The following is a 17,511-nucleotide window of genomic DNA, read 5'->3' as shown; positions in this document are numbered from 1 at the left end:
CTTTGTCTCTCTCTCTCTCTCTCTCTCTCTCTCTCTCTCTCTCTCTCATTCAAACACACGCATGCATTCAGACACAACCACACACACACTTTTGCTCTCTCTTTCCCTCTCACGTAAATAATAGTCTCACCTTCTCCTGTCCACTCGAGACTCACACACAAAATCAATGTACCTTAGACATGCTCAATAGTTTAAGACTAGGGTGGAAGACAAAAACTTAAGCTTTTTTTATTGATCAAAGTCGCAAGCCGACTTTGAAATAGGTTTGGTTTTAGCCTTTAGCAGTGTTTATGATTTGCTTTGTGGTACAGTAGTCTACTTGCATGCTCTGTCAGCCACATAAACACCAGTGAGATGTACACAAACACAAGCCTCCTTCCTTCCGCTTCCTAAAGCTTTGTCAAGCAACCAGCAGCGATTGTTGCAGAATTTACCAATTGAGAGAGTAAGAGAGAGAGAGAAATCTCCGGTCCCTCATTGACTTAATTTGATTCTCTCCTGTAGAATACAGAGTCTATAAATATTGACCCTCCGTTTCCTGTGTGTGGCATTAATGAAGCATTTAGTATACCCACAGCATTATGGAGGACCTCTCTAAAGCCACCTCTCCTCTCCCTTCGTCAATGCCATACCTACACACACACATACACACATACACACACTCCGTCAGGGGATGAGCCATGGTGCCAACAGACAGTAGAGCATGCTCAATGCCCAAAGGGGAAGAGGGACACTTTGAATGCCATACTCATTGGTATAGTATCATACTGTATGCGTCAGTTTAAAACAGAACTACAGTAATGACAGAAAATGCTGGTGTGCATCACTTGTACAGTGACATTGATGGATTTCAATAGTTCATGAAGTTCTAAGTTCTTTGTCAGGCTGGGCTCGTATTTGGCTTGGCTTTACCATAATGGCCATGAAGGACATGATTTTCAATGTCCTCTCAGAACTCACCAACAGCACCCCAGTGTACCTCTCCACTCCACACCTGTCACCCCTTTCCTTTGATACTCACCACCAAACACCCTCCATCCTTTTTGGGGGAAAAATGTAAAAAATCTGTTGTGGGGTCCCTGGGCGGTTTTGTAATTTCATGCCTGTGTATGATAATTTGATGCTGTCCTGCGTCGCGTAACTCAGGGCTGCCAAACGCTGACAGGTGATAAATACGATCTTTTCCGCCCTGTGTGCAACAGACCTGAAAAAAAAGAGACAGGAGGGGGTCTGGGGTTTGGGAGCTGCGGGTGGGGGGGTGCCAATTTCAGCAGTGAGGCTGAGGCCTTGGTGGAAGCACAGCGGTGTCGCCGCAGTTAGAGTCATTTCACGGCCTGCCCACCACACCTTCCCACTACCTCTCGCTCTATCTTTCTCTCCATACCTCGATCCCTCTCTTCCTCTCTCTCTCCTTCTCCTCAGACAGCTAGAGAGAGAGAGGGCTGAGAAGAGGAGAGGAGGGAACCTTCAGGTAGCCTTGAAGAAGGATAGTGATCACTGCATTCTCCTGCTCTGAGGCGTCACAGGAAATAAACAAGGGGGCAGTTTGGGTATGTGGCTCTTCCCACCCTGCCAAGTAGACATCCCAGCAAACCGGCAACATTCCCAGAACATTAGCTAAAATTCCTATTAAGTTCTAGTTAGCGTTTTAACTAACATTAGGATGATAACATCCCAAAAACATTCAATATTTTTTTTAAGTATGTTTTGAACGGAATATCCTTGGAATGTTCTCCTAACAATCACTAAAATATTGTGCACAACATCTGTAACAACCACCACAGAACATTCCCCAAAAGTTCTCATAAGGTTTCCAGGTAATGTAATAACACAATGTACCAGTAAGGTTTTCCCAGCAAACCAAAGTTAGTTCTGTGAAAGTTCACCAAACATTTGTTAGGATGCGGCAAATGGTCTCATAACACAAAAACTGTCCAGTCATGCTGATGATTATACGTTTGTATAAAACATTCACCTGACTGTTCAACTTCTTAAAAAACACACCCAATATCATTTCTACTTGTAGATGCTTGATATGGTCCCCCGGGTCTTCTTTTTCATGATCTGAAAAGCAAAAGGGGTCCCAGATCAGCCCTAGTTTTGGATACCTTGTAAATATGGGCCCAGAAGTAGGCAGCATATAAAGAGGATGGGAGAAGTGGTGGTGAATAACTCCGTTGCCAGTATTTCCTTGGGTTAGTTATGTTGAAGAAGACTAAAAAGGAAGCATGGAATTCCCGATTGACCCTCCTCCATGACTTTATTCTGAAAAATACAAATATGTATGAGAGCATCTCTGGTGCCGCAGAGGAAAAAGACCTGGCTTAGAAATCAAATATTACAGGTTCAAACCTCACGTGTGTAGATTGTCAACATATGAAGTGTAAAAAAATATACTTGTGTCTGTATGATTAAATGCTGTTCAACTGTCTTATGATTTAAATCATTTGCAAATTGTGATTAAATGTCCTGTGAATAAAATACAAGTGTCATGTGTCTCTATATTACCTCCAATGGAGTCCTCAAATGCAAATTGCCATTAAATCTGGAGAGAAACATAATGGGTATGTATTCCAATCTGATTTCTTATGCTTGAAGGAACTACAAATTTGCATACTGAGAATGTTGTGGTAATATTAAGTAAGTAAGGGATAAACAACGAGGGGCTATGCATTCTATGGAAAATAATGAACGACATGGAAGGTGTGTTCCAGGATGTGTTAGCGGAACTGACCTTCCATGGAGTTGCATTATTTTCCAGAGATTTTTCCAGAGTTGATTATCCCTTTTATACCACGGCTATAATTTCACACATTTGCCGCTAGAAATGTGTTCATTTGCCAGTAAAAATGTGTTCAACATCCAATGAAGTAGCTAGCAAGTTTACTAGATAGTTACAGTAGTTGCCATGGTAACCAAATAAACAGACTATTTTGGCTAACCAAACCATCAGTCTTAGCTTGCCATTGTGAAAATGTAATTCAACAATGCAAATAATGTTTTCAATTCGATTTTTGCTTTCGAAAGCAGCTCAGACATAGGACATGTAAGAATACATTTTAGCCATTGAATTCGACCAAGTAAACATACCATGCATTATAGGGGAATAATGCACGCTCTAGAATGCCCTTCAAGCCAATCAGAAACAAGTAGTCGACAATGCCATGGCATAAAACCTAACTAAAACATTTTCTAAATTTTCTTGAAATGTTCTGAGGACCTCCAAGAAAAGGTAAAATGCATATTGCCTGAACATCAATGGAATATTATATTAAATGTAAAATAAATATGTAATGAACGTCATAGAAACTGGCTTATTTGGAAATTGTGGAACATTGTGCAACATTGTGGGAATGTTCTATGCAACCTATGTGACTATCACAAGAATAGTCTTGCAACATCCCAGACAACTCCCATAACATAACCCTTAATAGGGTTAAGATGCTACTAAGCTAACATATGGAATTGTTTTAAGATTGTCACAACATGGACCATTAAGCTATTTGATTTAGAAATGTAGGACCCCTGTACGTATAAGAAAAAAGGTTTATTAAAAAATAATTTTATAAAATATAGAATTTGGCCTTTATTACTATAGCCCAGAGAAATGCATTGAATAACACATTCACAAATGGAAAAAAAGACAGTAAAAAAAATATCAGAAGGAATAAGGTTTTGAAGTGTCTCTCCTACATCTAGAATATATAAAAAAGCTCAGAAAAATGTGTCAATTGGGGATATCTTTAACCAATTTGTTTGTTGGCACAAAACTACTTGCATAGTTCCATACATTTTTAAAACCAGGTTTCCTTCAGTTGATAATTAATTAAATGTTCTGGGAACCTTTAAAGAACTTAGACCAGTTGTTCTGTCAACATTCGTACAACATAGGGAGGTCCTGTGCAATCTAACTTAAACATTGTATGAATATCATCACACTGAGCATATTTTTGTTTTAGGAAACTATCTCTTGCAATGTTCTGGGAACCTTTAAAGAGCTCAGAAAGGCTGTCCTGTCAACGTTCCTGCAACATCAAAAGACTGTTCTGTGCCCCCTGATTCGAACATTATCTGAATGTCAGCACTGGACACTTTTAGTGTTTTGGGAACCTATCTATTGTCACATCCCCACAATGTTCCCACAACCTAAAGAACCATTCTAGAAGCGTTTAAAGAACAGATGAAATGTGTTCTGGGAACGATCTTGCAACATCCGGAAATGTTTTATACAAACAATCTATAATAATCAGCACGACTAGACAGTTTTTGTGTTCTGAAAACATTTGCTAAGGCCTAATGAATGTTCTGGGAACTTTTACGGAACCAATTTGGTTTGCTGGGATGTAGGCTATGTGGCGGAGGGAGGGATGGAGGGGCTGAGGGAGCAAAGAGGGGACAGACCGGCGCATAGCAGAGTGATGGTGTTCTGAGTGACGTAATTATTCGCCCCTCTGCGTAGCGCAGTTAGCGTGACATGATGATCTCGAGTGAAAATGCCCGCTTCCTGCACACATGCACACACACATACACACACGCACACACACACACACACATGTACACACTGACCTTCAAATCACACTTTTACATCATCACTGCCTAACTGATCCACAGCCACTGACAACAGTAACACTTATCGGTGACACCTAACATTAAAGTAATCTATAAAAGATTTATGAAGGGTTTATAAACTGTCAGTTATTCCTTTATAAATGACACATGGTTTATAGTATACAACAGTTAATTATCTAGGAATTCAGTCAAAAGTGTATTACTGTGGCAGGAATGACAGCAGAAAATCTATGCTTCTGAGACGGCAGAATTTAGTTGTCGCAGGTTTGAGAAGAGGAGCCAGAGAAGGCAGAATTGCTGTAACATCTTAGCGTTGAAACTTTGTAGCACTGTAACGAAGGCCAGGTCTAACATCATCATTTCTCCCATCATCATCTCCATGGAATCTGCAGCATGTCCAAAAAATCCTCTCAGTCAAACAAGTGATCTGGAGCAGCAAGGGTAGGGATGTCTGTACCACAGCGGTTCCAAGTCATTAAGCAGCCAGAAATGAATTGACTTCATGGAGCTTGGCTGAGCGTACGTTTAACCCAGGCAGGGGGCCCTGGCTCTATCAGTAGCCTCCTACTGCAGAGTGCAGACGGCTGAAGGAACATACCCCGTCTCAGGTCAACGCAAACCCCAACACCACTTCCTGTACCATTAAACAATTAGGTTGAAACGAACACATTCAAGGAATACCGCCATATGCCCTCGATCGTGCAGAGATTTGAAAAAGTCATATAGGCTACCTAATCTTTGCTTCACTATACATTCTCTACAGTTCTATAAAGCTGGTGACACATTTTAAAATGTGGCACTGCAGACAAGCACCTGTTAGAAGTCCAGTCTAGACACTCGTTGAGTAACTGCCCACAAGATGGAAATTGAAGGTGAGGGGTGTGCTGTGTACCTTTCACCATCAGAGGTGGACCCCCATAAATTGCCCACTACAGCTTCACAGCAGCACGCACACACCCACGCACACACACTGAATTTAAGATCAGGGGCGTTCTCGAGGCACTCTTTGACCTGTGTTCGATCTTTCAAAATCCAATCAGGCTGAAATCTCTGGGGAGTAAGGATGGGGATGGGGGGCAGCAGTGGACAGCAACAGGGGCTGAACACACATGCTCATGTGTAACTGCTCAGGGGCATGGGTGGCTGGTAGGTACTCAACATAGCATGCTAGTTCTGTATACCCAGGATTAGTACACTTCACCGGCAACGGATGGGGACGGGGGGAGGGGGATCTCTTTATTTGTCTCAGAATTGTTGACTTGATGTCAGTTTGTGCAGCGGAATAAACAGTTATCTGAATCTACTATTGTTTTAACTGGTTGGTCACTCAGGTGCTTCACTTTATTTGTGGATCAGGTCCCTGTAAAACTAAAATCTACAGAGTGAGTGAACAAGGAAGTAACGATGGAGGGATAGAGGGATGATGTACTTATAGAGTTCTTTCACTTTCGAATAGCATCATTATTGATGTATAAAATGATTTCTGCTGTGTAAAGTCAGGGAGATGTGACAACCCAGTCATTTTATTGTTTTGACACTCTGTTTTGACTGGGTCAGACCCTGAGATTTGACTGTGATATAGGATAAACAAATGGATGGGTGAGTTTCAGGGGGAGAAGGCCCTCGGGTCTGTCAGGTTAGACAGTATCAGTCCAGCACTCACTCTCTTTCACAGTCAGAAATCCAATATACCGTACATGTACAGTAAGACCTTATACACCAGGGGTCCACTGTTGTCAAAAATCAGACAGAAAAACGAATGTTGGATTGAATAAGTTAACTTTAGCTTTTCCTGCAACTATATGGATGTGGAAGCCAAACTCCTAAAGTATATATTGAATGAATTATAAGATAGCTAAAGGCTAGCTTTTTGCGTTTTACCTCAGAGAATAGCAGTACACAGTCAGACGGTCTCTTCAGGGTTTTTTGTCAGACGAAAGGGTGACAGTTGAGGTTTCAGACTGCCTGTTGGTGTCTCTCCAGTTCTTCCACTGTGTTGTGCTGCTGTTGCCCAGCCTTCAAACATGATTACACCTACAAACACACTGCTATAGGGGACAGAGTGCCACCTATTGGTCTCCAAATGCAACTGTATTTAACCGCCCCTCAGGTCTCCCTCATCTCTGCCTCTTCCTTACATTGTGTTGTCAATCAGAACTAGGTGTCCAAAGGCACTATACCGATAGTGCTAAAATGCACTGAAATGGACAAAAAAAGAACATTTGCAGTGGGATGTATTTCAATACCTCTATTTTGTTATGACCACTAAGGGCAGCAATAATGTAGTTATGTGGGTTTAAAGTAAACAGTGCATTTGTGCACCAAACCCATTCTAAATCTAATGCCTAGGAGAGTATTTGAAAAGACACTGTCATTTGTGGTATTATCTCTGCTCTTTCATCTACTGTCAAAATGTCACCCTAAGATACATTATGTAACAGTGTGTATCTGTCTAAGGAGAACAGATAAACAAAATAATGACAGCAAATGAAGGAAAAACTCGAGAAGAGAAAACATACACATGGAATATTCAAAATGTTTTCTTATACTACAGTATTATCTGTGTAGGATGTAGTCATAATGGCACCAGCCGGCTAGACAACTCATTAAAACCATGTCAAGAAGAGATCCCAGAGAGCTTTAATAAAACAGTATGATTAAAATTCAAGGAAGGATGATAGTTATTCCACACACAATGGCTGGCTGCAATATGTGAGCTCTAGGTGTCTGTATCCCACGCCTCAGTGCAAGGTCTTTTTACATTTTTCAAATGTCTGAGCAAACAAGCTGCTAACAAATTCATGTTCCACAGTGAGGGGATGAGGGGAGTTTAGAGGAGTATTGCTCCACCTCTGACCTCCCTCAGGTCTCTCATCCACACTGCTGCTGCTCAGATAGGTGCTGGAATAAAACACAGCTCACTGCTTCTCAACATCATCTCATTCTCCTTCTCTCCTTTAAATATCTCTCTCTTTCTCTTTGTCCTTCTCCCTCTTCTCCTTTTCCTCTCTTTCTCCCAGAGGCAGCTGTTTCACCTTCGGAAAACAACAGAAAGTCCAACAGGTGTGAACGTCAAGGAGAGTAACAGTCTCCTGGTCAAACTATTCATCTTTTTTATTTTTTTATTTTTGTATAAATAAGTAACAGGCCTGTTAGAATATCTCCAATGCTAAGGCTGTCTGTTAGTTTTGTCTGATAAATAAAGTAGACACAGCCAGAGAGACGAGCTCAGAGATGTCCATCCAACTGGCTAACATTTCTGACAGGATGTGAAAGTGTGTGTGTGTGTGTGTGTGTGTGTGTGTGTGTGTGTGTGTGTGTGTGTGTGTGTGTGTGTGTGTGTGTGTGTGTGTGTGTGTGTGTGTGTGTGTGTGTGTGTGTGTGTGTGTGTGTGTGTGTGTGTGTGTGTGTGTGTGCGAGGAGGCTGGTGGGAGGGATTATAGGAGGACAGACTCATTGTAATGGAATGGAATAAATGGAACGGAGTCGAACAGGGTTTCCATATGTTAGATGTCTTTCATACCGTTCCAGTCTTAACAATGAGCCCGTCCTCCTATAGCTCTCATCCCACCAGCCTCCTCTGGTGCACGCACGTGTGCACATGCGTGCGTGTGTGTTCTGTCGGCTCCAGCGCAGGGAACTCCTAAACGGAGGGCCAGGTCACTGCTGATCATGCAAAGATAATGGTCCAAACAACCTTGACGGGAGTGGAAGAGGTCTCTCTATTTAATTAGAAACTTTAATATTTCATCCTCTTCTATGCCTCATTAGCGCCCTTCCATCACACGGTACTTTCCCAGCTCCCAGCCAGGCCCACACTCATAATCACTTTCACTGAGTTTCTGTCTCGTAGTGTTGCCGTTCTATTGGCTGTTGAAAGGTGTTTATGTAACCACAATGGAGTGAGGTGGAGGGGGTTTATTATTGGTCAGGTTTACGTTTACACTCGCTTTAGCATTACAGTAATGGGTTATACATACCTTCTGAAATTAGAGGATTTTGAGGGGATACCCGATCCCCTTCTGTCATACCCTATATCTCTCTACAGCTCATCCACTCAGACATTCTACTCAGCTCCCATGCTCATAACCACCTCCACCATGGGACCAATATGACTTCATTGTTTCTCCCTTACCTTTCATCTTGGTGTCATGGGGCACTAAAGCCCAGCCTCCCCAGCCCCCTGGCCAAGCCCACCCCGGGTAATGGGATGCTGGAATGTGATGACAGGACACTTTAAGGATAATTCTATTCAAGGGTGCATCCTCTCTCCTCTCTCACTCTTCTTCTTCTCTTCTTCTCTCTCTCTCTCTCTTCTCTCTCTCTCTCTCGCTCTCTTTCTGTCTGTCTCTCCATTCTTTTTCTTCTCTCTTTCTTCTTCTTCTCTCTCTCTGTCTCTTCTCTCTCTCTCTCTCTCTCTCTCTCTTATCTCTCTCTGTCTCTCTCTCTTCTTCTCTCTTCTTCTCTCTCTGTCTCTGTTACTTCATGGACGTCATATTGTGTGATAGTCCTATATACAGTTGAAGTCGGAAGTTTACATTCACCTTAGCCAAATACATTTACATTTAAAGTTTCTCACAATTCCTGACATTTAATCCTAGTAAAAGTTCCATGTCTTAGGTCAGTTAGGATCACCACTTTATTTTTAGAATGTGAAATGTCAGAATAATAGTAGAAAGAATTATTTATTTAAGCTTTTATTTATTTCATCACATTCCCAGTGGGTCAGAAGTTTACATACACTCAATTAGTATTTGGTAGAATTGCCTTTAAATTGTTTAACTTGGGTCAAATGTTTCAGGTAGCCTTCCACAAGCTTTCCACAATAAGTTGGGTGAATTTTGGCCCATTCCTCCTGACAGAGCTGGTGTAACTGAGTCAGGTTTGTAGGCCTCCTTGCTCGCACACGCTTTTTCAGTTCTGCCCACACATTTTCTATAGGATTGAGGTCAGGGCTTTGTGATGGCGACTCCAATACCTTGACATTGTAGTCCTTAAGCCATTTTGCCTCAACTTTCGAAGTATGCTTGGGGTCATTGTCTATTTGGAAGACCCATTTGCGACCAAGCTTTAAATTCCTGGCTGATGTCATGAGATGTTGTTTCAATATATCCACATATTTGTCCTTCCTCATGATGCCATCTATTTTGTGAAGTGCCCCAGTCCCTCCTGCAGCAAAGCACCCCCACAACATGATGCTGCCACTCCCGTGCTTTACTTTTGGGATGGTGTTCTTCGGCTTGCAAGCCTCCCCCTGTTTCCTCCAAACATAACAATGGTCATTATGGCCAAACAGTTCTATTTTGTTTCATCAGACCAGAGGACATTTCTCCAAAAAGTACGATCTTTGTCCCCATGTGCAGTTGCAAACCGTAATCTGGCTTTTTACGGCGGTTTTGGAGCAGTGGCTTCTTCCTTGCTGAGCGGCCTTTCAGATTATGACGATATAGGACTCAAGTTACTATGGATATAGATACTTTTGTACCTGTTTTCTCCAGCATCTTCACAAGGTCCTTTGCTGTTGTTCTGGGATTGATTTGCACTTTTCGCTCCAAAGTACGTTCATCTCTAGGAGACAGAACGCGTCTCCTTCCTGAGCGGTATAACGGCTGCGTGGTCCCATGGTGTTTATACTTGCATACTATTGTTTGTACAGGTGAACGTGGTCCCTTCAGACGTTTGGAAATTGCTCCCAAGGATGAACCAGACTTGTGGAGATCTACAATTTTTTTCTGAGGTCTTGGCTGATTTCTTTTGATTTTCCCATGATGTCAAGCAAGGAGGCACCGAGTTTGAAGGTAGGCCTTGAAATACATCCACAGGTACACCTCCAATTGACTCAAATTATGTCAATTAGCCTATCAGAAGCTTCTAAAACCATGATATCCTTTTCTGGAATTTTCAAAGCTGTTTAAAGGCACAGTCAACTTAGTGTATGTAAACGTAAGTGAAATAATCTGTCTGTAACAAATTGTTGGAAAAATTACTTGTATCATGCACAAAGTAGATGTCCTAACTGACTTGCCAAAACTAGTTTGTTAACAAGAAATGTGTGGAGCGGTTGAAAAACGAGTTTTAATGACTCCAAAATAAGTGTATGTAAACTTCCGACTTCAACTGTATCTCTTACTAAAAAAGTATATTTGTCAATGATTTGTTATGTATTATAAGCTAATCAGGTTCAGCCTTTGATGATAGATAGATAGAAAGACAGAGAGAGAGACGGACAGACATGTAACTCTGGATGTAAAAGGTACACACTCGTTAGAGTCTATTCTTGGTAAACAGGATATGATGGCAGATTAATTTGTGTCGTGTTTACATGTCTTTTAATTAGTGTATTTCTGTGTGTATGCGTGCATGCATGTTTAAGTGTGTGTGTGTGTCTGCGTACAGTATGTGAGTGTGTGGGTGTGTGCTCGGTAAGTGTGTGTGACTAGTCAGTGAAGAATGAAGAGAAGGAGGGGGGGTATAAAATATGCAGGATAATTACCAGGAAGAGGTTGGGACGCAGATGAAAGACCTCGTGTTGATTCTTGAAAGGACCTGACAGCTCGCTGGAATGTTTTTTTTCTTCTCTATTGTTTGTTTTGCATATAAAGGATTCAATTGTCCTGTGAATTTTGATTGGGCCAGTGACGGCAGAGCTTTTCTTCTCCAAGGAGGAGGCAAGGACAAGAGTACCTAGCAGAGGACAGACTGATGACTAGTGTACTGGCCTAATGGTGGACTGGACTAGGGTTCCAGGAAATCTGCTTCTTCAACCAGGCTTTTACTTTAACCCTTACCCACTGTCATAAAGAGGTAGAGGGACAACCCTGTAGGTGCACTGTGTGGTGCAACAGGAGCTTGGTATCAGTTTACACACCACAGGGAACGTAATACTGAGACACACACACACAAAGGGAGCGTAATACTGAGACACACACACAGGGAACGTAATACTGAGACACACACACAAGGAACGTAATACTGAGACACACACACCACAGGGAACGTAATACTGAGACACACACACACAGGCAGCGAAAAGTCAAGCGTGAAAACATGGGTCCGTATCTAGCGAGCCCACCGTGAGCGCTGGAATGCATCGGCGTGTGGCATACCAGCCCAATGTAAACACTCAGCACACATGTGTTCATGTCTCCCTTCTCACAAGCTGCTTTCCATTTCCCTCTGGTGCCCATTGCTCCTCATTGAGCTCTTTGTTCCGCCAGCGTCCACAGATGCAGCCTGACCGCAGGATTCCATACACAAACACAGCATCCAGATCCCCTGCCCTTCTTCCACTCTGCTCCCAGTCTAACATGCTAACATTGCTGATGGTACTGATGGGCTACACAGACAGAGAGCCTTACCTCATCTATAAATCACACCAACCAAACCAGGAACAGGTTATAGTCAGGCAAATCACTGAAGAGAAAGAACGTGTGTGAAGCTATACAGAACCTGCAACCCCTTTGGCCTGAGATTCTCTTGGATTGAGGCATGACCCGTTTCTTACTGTAGGAGACTGCACTGCACTAACAGCGCTAAGACCAATTCACACTCAAGTCCTCTTCAGCTCTGATTCTAAGAAGAGGAGTTTAGTAATTATGTCTGCACTATACAGAATACTGTGTGTGTGCGCGCACGTACATGTGCGTGTTTGAGGGGCATTATTCATATTTGAGACAGCAACAGGTCCGTCTATAGTCCTTTTGAAAGTTGTGATGTGCACTTCTTTGCCTATCACTGACAGTGAAGAGAGAGATCAGGGTAGTGAAGAGAGAGAACAGGGTAGTGAAGAGAGAGATCAGGGTAGTGAAGGGAGAGATCAGGGTAGTGAAGAGAGAGATTCGGGTAGTGAAGGGAGAGATCAGAGTAGTGAAGAGAGAGATCAGGGTAGTGAAGAGAGAGATCAGGGTAGTGAAGAGAGAGAACAGGGTAGTGAAGAGAGAGAACAGGGTAGTGAAGGGAGAGATCAGGGTAGTGAAGGGAGAGATCAGGGTAGTGAAGAGAGAGATCAGGGTAATGAAGAGAGAGATCAGGGTAGTGAAGAGAGAGATCAGGGTAGTGAAGAGAGAGATCCGGGTAGTGAAGGGAGAGATCAGGGTAGTGAAGAGAGAGAACAGGGTAGTGAAGAGAGAGATCAGGGTAGTGAAGGGAGAGATCAGGGTAGTGAAGAGAGAGATCAGGGTAGTGAAGAGAGAGATCAGGGTAATGAAGAGAGAGATCAGGGTAGTGAAGAGAGAGAACAGGGTAGTGAAGCGAGAGATCAGGGTAGTGAAGAGAGAGATCAGGGTAGTGAAGAGAGAGATCAGGGTAGTGAAGAGAGAGAACAGGGTAGTGAAGAGAGAGATCAGGGTAGTGAAGGGAGAGATCAGGGTGTTGAAGAGAGAGATCAGGGTAGTGAAGAGAGAGATCAGGGTAGTGAAGAGAGAGATCAGGGTAGTGAAGAGAGAGATCAGGGTAGTGAAGAGAGAGATCAGGGTAGTGAAGGGAGAGATCAGGGTAGTGAAGGGAGAGATCAGGGTAGTGAAGGGAGAGATCAGGGTAGTGAAGAGAGAGATCAGGGTAGTGAAGGGAGAGATCAGGGTAGTGAAGGGAGAGATCAGGGTAGTGAAGAGAGAGATCAGGGTAGTGAAGAGAGAGATCAGGGTAGTGAAGAGAGAGAACAGGGTAGTGAAGAGAGAGATCAGGGTAGTGAAGAGAGAGATCAGGGTAGTGAAGAGAGAGAACAGGGTAGTGAAGAGAGAGATCCGGGTAGTGAAGGGAGAGATCAGGGTAGTGAAGAGAGAGATCAGGGTAGTGAAGGGAGAGATCAGGGTAGTGAAGAGAGAGATCAGGGTAGTGAAGGGAGAGATCAGGGTAGTGAAGAGAGAGATCAGGGTAGTGAAGGGAGAGATCAGGGTAGTGAAGGGAGAGATCAGGGTGTTGAAAAGAGAGATCAGGGTAGTGAAGGGAGAGATCAGGGTAGTGAAGAGAGAGATCAGGGTAGTGAAGAGAGAGATCAGGGAAGGGAAGAGAGAGATAAGGGAAGGGAGATATCAGGGTAGTGAAGAGAGAGATCAGGGTAGTGAAGAGAGAGATCCGGGTAGTGAAGGGAGAGATCAGGGTAGTGAAGAGAGAGAACAGGGTAGTGAAGGGAGAGATCAGGGTAGTGAAGAGAGAGATCAGGGTAGAGAAGAGAGAGAACAGGGTAGTGAAGGGAGAGATCAGGGTAGTGAAGGGAGAGATCAGGGTAGTGAAGAGAGAGATCAGGGTAGTGAAGAGAGAGAACAGGGTAGTGAAGGGAGAGATCAGGGTAGTGAAGGGAGAGATCAGGGTAGTGAAGGGAGAGATCAGGGTAGTGAAGAGAGAGATCAGGGTAGTGAAGAGAGAGATCAGGGTAGTGAAGAGAGAGATCAGGGTAATGAAGAGAGAGATCAGGGTAGTGAAGGGAGAGATCAGGGTAGTGAAGGGAGAGATCAGGGTAGTGAAGAGAGAGATCAGGGTAGTGAAGAGAGCGATCAGGGTAGTGAAGAGAGAGATTAGGGTAATGAAGAGAGAGATCAGGGTAGTGAAGGGAGAGATCAGGGTAGTGAAGGGAGAGATCAGGGTAGTGAAGAGAGAGATCAGGATAGTGAAGAGCGAGATCAGGGTAGTGAAGAGAGAGATCAGGGAAGGGAAGAGAGAGATAAGGGAAGGGAGATATCAGGGTGGTGAACAGAGAGATCAGGGTAGTGAAGAGAGAGATCAGGGAAGGGAAGGAAGAGATCAGGGTAGTGAAGAGAGAGATCAGGGTAGTGAAGAGCGAGATCAGGGTAGTGAAGGGAGAGATCCGGGTAGTGAAGAGCGAGATCAGGGTAGTGAAGAGCGAGATCAGGGTAGTGAAGAGAGAGATCAGGGAAGGGAAGAGAGAGATCAGGGTAGTGAAGAGAGAGATCAGGGTAGTGAAGAGAGAGATCAGGGTAGTGAAGGGAGAGATCAGGGTAGTGAAGAGAGAGATCAGGGTAGTGAAGGGAGAGATCATGGTAGTGAAGGGAGAGATCAGGGAAGGGAAGAGAGAGATCAGGGAAGGGAAGAGAGAGAACAGGGTAGTGAAGGGAGAGATCAGGGAAGGGAAGAGAGAGATCAGGGTAGTGAAGAGAGAGATCAGGGTAGTGAAGAGAGATCCAGGAAGGGAAAAGAGAGATCAATCTATGCTCAACCTCTATTTTCTTTATCTCTTGACACACTCTCTTACAGAAACATCACCATTCTAAAATGTCATTCTAAAATGTCGCCATGTAGTCTACATCCTACTGTCACCCCCATCTCAAACCTCTAACCCATCAATGCCATTTTGCTCCTGGGCTGAAAAGTAATTGAACCAATTTTCTTGCTGAGAATTATTGTCCTTAATTGCGATGAGGGGCACGTTTTCCCATCATTCCTTGGGAGTGTTTTTTTCTCTCTGCGTGGAAGTATAGGCATTGCCATCGAGCGTGGGCTCTCTGTGAAAGAGCTCATAATTACACCCTTCAGTATGCTCGCCGCTGGCAAGGATTTTACGCCTCATAATTATTAAATGCAGATTGTATGTGTGTGCGTGTGTGTGTATATTTGCATGTATGAGAGTGCATGTGTGTGTGCTTGCATGTGTGCGTGTCTGTGCATGTGTGTTTTTGTGTGTTTATGTGCAGGCTATTTATCTTTTGAAAAGAGAGAGAAAAAGTTTGTTCTCCCAAAGGTTGTTTTGAGGCAAGACTCGATATTCTTTAAGTATTCTAGGCACACAAGCCTAGAAAGTTCAAGACTTTGCTACACTGTTAACTTGTTTATATCATTACTGGTAATGCAAGTCCTTGGTAGGCTTTAACAACCCTAAGTGAAGTCCAACAGAAGTGTATTCTCTGGCTGTTATCATTAGCTCAATAGAGGAATTCAAGCCAACAAATTAAATGACAAAAATAATAACTCCCCTAAATCAATGCATCAAGATTGAATCCAACATAAAGACAATGGTAAGGCCATCTCCTATGATCATAGTTAGGTGTGTGGCCAAGGTGGTGGAGCGGGGTAGTGTGAAAGGGGGAGGGATTCATGATCCAGCAGGGGGCCATGGTGGTGGAGGGAGGTGGGGTGGTGGAGGGGTGTGGGGCGGTAGGGGGAAGGTGTAGGACAGGCTAGCCGCTAGGATAAACTCTGTTTAAGAGCAACATTCCTATTTGCTATTTGAGCTTCTTCATCATTTCCATATTATAATTGTATCATCTCATTTGCAGCTGAATGCTCCTCTCTCTATATCACTCTCCTCTCTTTCTATCTACCCCCCCCCCCCCACCCCAAGGCGTATAGGGTTGAGTCATCAGCATACATTGACACACAGGCTTTGTTAACTACCAGTGGCAGGCATAAATAGAAAAGGGTATAGGGCCAAGAGAGCTGCCCTGCGGTACACCACAATTTACACGTTTAACATTAGAGAAGCTTCCATGATATTGAAAACCAAATCACATACGTCAATAATATCAGAGGCTGCACTAAAATCTAACAATACAGCTCCCATAATCTTTTCATTATCAATTTCTTTCAACCAATCATCCGTCATTTGTGTCAGTGCAGTACATGTTGAGTGCACTTCTCTATAAGCATGCTGAAAGTCTGTTGTTAATTTGTTTACAAATAAATAGCATTGTATTTCGTCAAACACCATTTTTTGACAGTTTGCTAAAAGCTGGCAGCAAGCTAATAGATCGGCTGTTAGAACCAGTAAAGGCTGCTTTACCATTCGGTCTAAGGCATTGCATCTCAGTGCTAGAGGTGTCACTACAGACCCTGGTTTGATTCCAAGCTGTATCACAACCGGCCGTGATTGGGAATCCCATAGGTTGGCGCACAATTGGCCCAGCGTTGTCCAGGTCATTGTAAATACGAATTTGTTCTGAATTGACTTGCCTAGTTAAATAAAGGTTAAAAAAATTATTGGGTAACGGAATGACTTTGGCTTCCCTCCAGGCCAGAGGGCAAAGCCTTTCCTCTAAGCTCAGATTAAATATAGTGGCTGTGGTCAGCTACCATTCCCTCAGTAGCTTTCTATCTAAATTGTCAATGCCAGGAGATGTGTCATTATTGATCGATAACAATCATTTTTCCACCTCTCCCACACTAACTTTACAAAATTCAAACTTACAAGGATTTTCTTTCATTATTAGTTTTTTTATGCATGAATACTATTGCTCACTGATTGTTGTGTGCATTTCCTGCCTAAATGTGTCCACTTTGCTAATGAAGCAATCATTTAAATAATTGTCAACATGAAATTCTTTTGTGATGAGTAGGCCATCTGATTTGATGAAAGTTGGAGTTAAATTTGTCTTTCTGCCCATCATTTCATTTAAAGTACTCCAAAAAATGTTGTATCATTGATCTTGGCTTCATAATACAGTTTCCTCTTCTTTTTGTTGAGTTTAGTCATATAATTTATCCATTTGCAGTAAGTCAGCCAGTCAGATGTGCAGCAGATTTATTAGCCACTCTTTTTTCCTGGTAGGTTGATTAATAACCTGAACCAGATTACAAGCACTGGTTTCAGTGAGAAGCTTCCTCTTGAGCGGACAGCTTGATGAAAACAAGTCAATGTTCAGGTCCCCAAGAAAGTAGACCTCTCTGTTTTCATCAAGCATTTCACCCACCTTATTTACATAGTGACTGTTAGCACTTGATGGCCTATAGCGAAACCCTAAAATAATACGCCTTAGATGAGGCAGGTGAACCTGCAAAACACAACATTTCAATAAGACTTGACATGAGATCTTCTCTAAGCATTACAGAGATATGGGTCGCAACATAAATGCACCTCCCCATATACATTCCTGTCTCTTCTGTAGATAATATATATTTGTATTGCTATTGCTGTATCATCAAAGGAATAATATAAGTGAGTCTAAGAAATGGCTAATATATGAATGAAATCGGATGTTAGCAATTTATTGATTT

The sequence above is a fragment of the Salvelinus fontinalis genome, chromosome 4 (genome assembly GCF_029448725.1).
Source record: "Salvelinus fontinalis isolate EN_2023a chromosome 4, ASM2944872v1, whole genome shotgun sequence".
Classification (NCBI taxonomy): Eukaryota; Metazoa; Chordata; class Actinopteri; order Salmoniformes; family Salmonidae; genus Salvelinus; species Salvelinus fontinalis.
This window is presented reverse-complemented; position numbering follows the sequence as displayed.